The sequence below is a fragment of the Coenobita brevimanus genome, chromosome 100 (assembly GCF_032717465.1).
Source record: "Coenobita brevimanus isolate Jiangsu-jjx chromosome 100, ASM3271746v2, whole genome shotgun sequence".
In the NCBI taxonomy this organism is placed as follows: domain Eukaryota; kingdom Metazoa; phylum Arthropoda; class Malacostraca; order Decapoda; family Coenobitidae; genus Coenobita; species Coenobita brevimanus.
Genome location: NC_137053.1, coordinates 35,357,875 through 35,362,927, shown reverse-complemented (window position 1 = coordinate 35,362,927; position 5,053 = coordinate 35,357,875). Strand labels below are relative to the sequence as shown.

Genomic DNA, 5,053 nt, shown 5'->3' with positions numbered 1-5,053 from the left:
ACCCCTAGTCAATAGATGAAAATCATGTCCGTTCTGTCTCTTTATTTCCAAGCTACTTAACGTCTCTAATCAAACGAACCAACGCCAGCCCTCTTTACCTGTGAATTGATTTAATCGTACGTGATACCTCAATCATACATTTATTGATTATATTTTTCAGAGGTGGAGTTTTCTCACCCTCAGAAATGATTTCTGAATTTTTGTAATGTGTTTCCCAGCTAATTTTATAGTACACTAGTGGAAGTTGTGTTTTCGCCTTCACTTTTGCGGTTTTAAGGATCATTCAATTAAAATAGTTTTGAATTACTTGTATAGCGAGAGCTTTCACCGTAACAATACTTGTACCACTTGTTTACTCTCAACCGACCTGTACAAATGAAACAAGTCACAAATGACCCTCTTCCTACTGTAATGTAAAAATCCACAATCTCCAGACGACATGAATACAGTATTTCTTCAACCTTTATTTTTTTGTAGTTGTCATGCATGATTTGTCCACAGGGATGAACAATGATCTAAATTATAATTAATTATATATCTCGGAGTTGCTATATTGTTTATACTTTCCCGTATTAATTATTATTTGAAAGCTTAAGCTCATCAATTTTTCTTGTCACGAAATACACAGTTTTAAAATTTTGCCCACGAAAATGTGGCTGATTGTGTAACACGAACCTTCTAAATTTACACTCTCTCTCTCTCTCTCTCCAATTTCTTTTTAAATATTAAATCGAGAGGCTCAAAGTAGTTTCATAAATGTGATTTTTCCCCCCTCAGAAATGTCTTCCTAGTTTTCGAAATTATTGGGTGTGTTTCCCAATCAATTTTCAGAACATTTTTGGAACTTCTATATTTGGCGATTTCGTCCAAAAATAAGTTTATTCATCAGCCGTAATAAGTTGACAGTTGGCACTATTTTTCATTCCTGAAATAACGGCTAAGATGGTTTGTTCAATTATTCAGTAGAATCATCGAATTTCAAAATCAAGTTAATCTCACCACGAAAGAAACAATAGTTCAGGTCGACGTAGATGCAACTTTTTTTCTTTTTTTTTGACCCATCATGAACAAAAAGGCAACTTATATGACGAGCCAAGTAATGCACATAAACTTTTTTCAAATCATTTATGTATTTCCTTTTTCCTAATAATATATATCTGATACAGTACATAAACAATTTTCTTTAAACGATTTATTGTCTTTAGTAATGGTTTTACCATGGTAAATATGGAGAATATTAGCACACGAACCATTATGCCCGTAATAGATTATATTTTGTAAATTCAATCAGGAGGCTCAAGATGTCACGTTAATGCCTTAGTTATATAGATAACAATAATGCCCGTTCTCTCTAAGTTTGAAAGCAGTTTATACGTCTCTAGTGAAACGAATCTCTTTGAGCTTAAACAGCTCGAATGCCAACGTTCTTTAAATGAGAACTGCTTTCATCCAGGCGGAATTTTCTCACCCTCAGGTAAGTTTTCTGAATACAAGATGCATTGAGAGTGTTTCAGAGGTAGTTTAGAGTACATTTGTGGAAGCTGCATATTTAATGTTTTCGCCCTAAATTATGCGGTTTTTAGGATCACTAAAGTATAATAGTTTTGCACTACTATTAGGACGGATGCTTTTACAATAACAAATCTTGCACCACTTGTTTAATCTGAAGTTACATCACAAATGAAAAAAGTCACAAATGTTGTTCTTCCTAACATAAAAATCCTAATAATCGGCAGACGACATTACTGCAGTTCATGGAGTGTTCCTTCAACCTGCATTTTTTTTTTTTATAGCTGCCTTACACGTTATGTCTACTGACGAGGAATACCATAAAAAAAGGTAATTATATATGTATATCCGTCTTGCCATTTTGTTTATATTTTCTCTTATTAATTATTGTGGAAGAGTCAAAAGCACATCAATATTCCTTGTCACTAGTTATTCCCGATTTGAGAGATTTTAGCTATGAGAATGTGGATTACGGTTTAATACAAAGATTTTAAATTTGCAAAAATTCTTAATTCCTTTCATATTAAATAAAGACTCGGTGAAGTTTCATAAATTTCATTTTTTCACCCTCAGAAATGTTGTTTTGAAAATGACTGGGTCTGTTTCACGATATATTTTTAGAACATTTGAAAGCGGCCATGCCACGTTGAGTACACCGCTTCCCATCCGATCAGCGAAGTTAAGCAACGTTGGGTCTGGTTAGTACTTGGATGGGTGACCGCCTGGAAACACCAGATGCTGTTGGCATCAAGTGGGGTTGGTGGAGGATTAGTGCCCCTCCCTGTAAAACAATTAACTCTAAGCCCTTGGCCACCCCATTTGGGATACATGGCGTCTGGCAATGGATGGATGGATGGATGGAGAGCGATACCCGCCCAAAATAAGTTTATACAGCCATCAGTGTAGTAAAATAGTCTTCAACAATCCCAAAGCGTATCCTATTAACCGAAAAATTTCACAATTAGCTCCACTTTCAAGCTTGAAAAAACGGCTCAGATGAATTAGAAGAAAAGCCAGTAGACTCGTTGAAATAAAAAGAAAATCTCACAACGACAGACACAATAGTTGATGTCAACGTACTTCCAGTCTGAAATGTTTTTGGACCCATCAAGAATAAACTGAGCATATGATGAGCCAAGTAATGTTTATAAATCGTAGGTCCAATCGCCTATTTATTTCCTTTTTCCTAGTGTATATAACTTGGTAAATATGAGTAATGACATTACACGAACCGTTATACTCCGATAATGTTATATTATGTAAATTTGATAATTAGGCTCAAGATGCCATTTTGGGTGCCCTTGTTTTTATAACAAGGGCACCCAAAGTGGCATCTTGAGCCTAATTATCAAATTTACATAATATAACATTATCGGAGTATAACGGTTCGTGTAATGTCATCCGCTCCATTTCTAAATTTCCAAGTTGTTTACACGTCCCTAATCAAACGATCCTTTTTTTGCCTAATCGATTTCATCCAATATGATCCCTCATTTAGTCTTGTTACTGATTATTTTTTTCCGAGGCGCAGTTTTCTCATTCTTTGAAATATTTTCTGAATTTATATACAATTGGGAGTATTTCTCAGTTTAGAGTACAGTTATGGAAGTTGCTTATTTTGTGTTTTCGCCTATAATTATGGGGTTTTTGGATCACCCAGGTATAGTAATTCTCAATTATTCGTAAAAAAGGAAACTTTCACCCTAAAAAAAACTTGCATCACTTTCTCATCCTGAAGCTACCCCTATAAATGAAAATGGTGACAAACAAATCCAAACAATCTCCAGACGACATGAATACAATTCATTCAGTATTCATTAAACCTGCATTTTTTTTTGTAGCCGTCGTGCACTATATTTCTACGGAGATGAGCAATGAAGTTATTAATGTTAATTTTTGTGTGAAAGTTAAAGGTTCATTCACAAAATATCACAGTGTTTAGAGATTCTACCAAAAGAAGATTGGCTTAAGATGTAACAGGAATCTTCATATTTTGCATTTTTTTTTTTTTTTTTTTAATTCAATCAGTCCAGATGTAATTTGAAGACTGTGAGTTATTCACCCCCAGAAATGTCTTCTAAGTTTGGAAAATATTGGGAGTTTTTCCCATTCAGTTGCCATTGCATTTTTGGAAGTTGTAAATTTAGTGATTTCGCCGAATAATCCTCAAAGTGGATGCTATCAGCCTTATAAAATTCATTATTGACACTACGTTTGATGCTTGAAATAACGGTTAAGTTCAAGTTAAAAAGTCAGTAGAATCGAAATTAAAAAAAAAAAAAATTAATCCCCTCCATAGATACAACAATTCAGGTCGACCCTCCTGTGTCTGATATATATATATATATATATATATATATATATATATATATATATATATATATATATTTTTTTTTAGACCCAAGATAAACAATAAAACTGCGTATATAATGATCCAAGAAATTTTTTTAAATTGTATATCTCAGTAAGTTTATCTATTTATTTCTTACAAATAATATATATCTGATAACACCTAAAAAATTTTGTCAAACGATTTGTTGCTTCTCGAAGTGATTTTACCTTGGCAAATATGGATAATGAAATCACACGAACCGTCTTAATGGGAAACTATTCCAACTTTTAAATTTGATAAGGAGGCTCAAGATGACACTTTAAAGCTCTATGCATCCAGATAAAAATCATGACCGCTCTGTCTCTATATTTCCAAGTTATTTACATCTCATCAAATATCATTTCCTCTGTACCTGTGAATCGATTTCATTGTACATGATATCTCATTCAGACATGTTACTGATTTATATATATATATATATATATATATATATATATATATATATATATATATATATATATATATATATATTTAGACCCAAGATAAACAATAAAACTGCGTATATAATGATCCAAGAAATTTTTTTAAATTGTATATCTCAGTAAGTTTATCTATTTATTTCTTACAAATAATATATATCTGATAACACCTAAAAAATTTTGTCAAACGATTTGTTGCTTCTCGAAGTGATTTTACCTTGGCAAATATGGATAATGATATCACACGAACCGTCTTAATGGGAAACTCTTCCATCTTTTAAATTTGATAAGGAGGCTCAAGATGACACTTTAAAGCTCTATGCATCCAGATAAAAATCATGACCGCTCTGTCTCTATATTTCCAAGTTATTTACATCTCATCAAATATCATTTCCTCTGTACCTGTGAATCGATTTCATTGTACATGATATCTCATTCAGACATGTTACTGATTTTTTCATAGATGGAGTTTTCTCACCTCAGAAATGCTTTCTGAATTTTTCAGACAATTGGGAGTGTCTCCCAGCTAATTTTGTGGTACATTTGTGGAAGTTGTGTGTTTAGTTTTCTCGCCTTCGATTATGCTGTTTTTAGGATCATTCAGATAGTTTTCAAATACTCGTATAGCGGAAGCTTTCGCCGTAACAGTACGTGTACCATTTGCATACCCTACAAATGAAATAAGTTACCAATGATTCTCTTCCTAACGTAAAAAGCCACCTGATCTCCAGAC

The 5,053-nt window shown here is 33.0% G+C and overlaps 1 non-coding gene across 1 annotated transcript; it reads left to right on the top strand.

Annotated features, from left to right (window-relative positions):
- Positions 1 to 2,137: 2,137 nt before the first annotated feature.
- On the top strand, positions 2,138 to 2,256 carry LOC145414817 (5S ribosomal RNA). Its single transcript, XR_013899969.1, has one exon. It is a non-coding gene; the product is annotated as a 5S ribosomal RNA (ribosomal RNA).
- Positions 2,257 to 5,053: the final 2,797 nt, after the last annotated feature.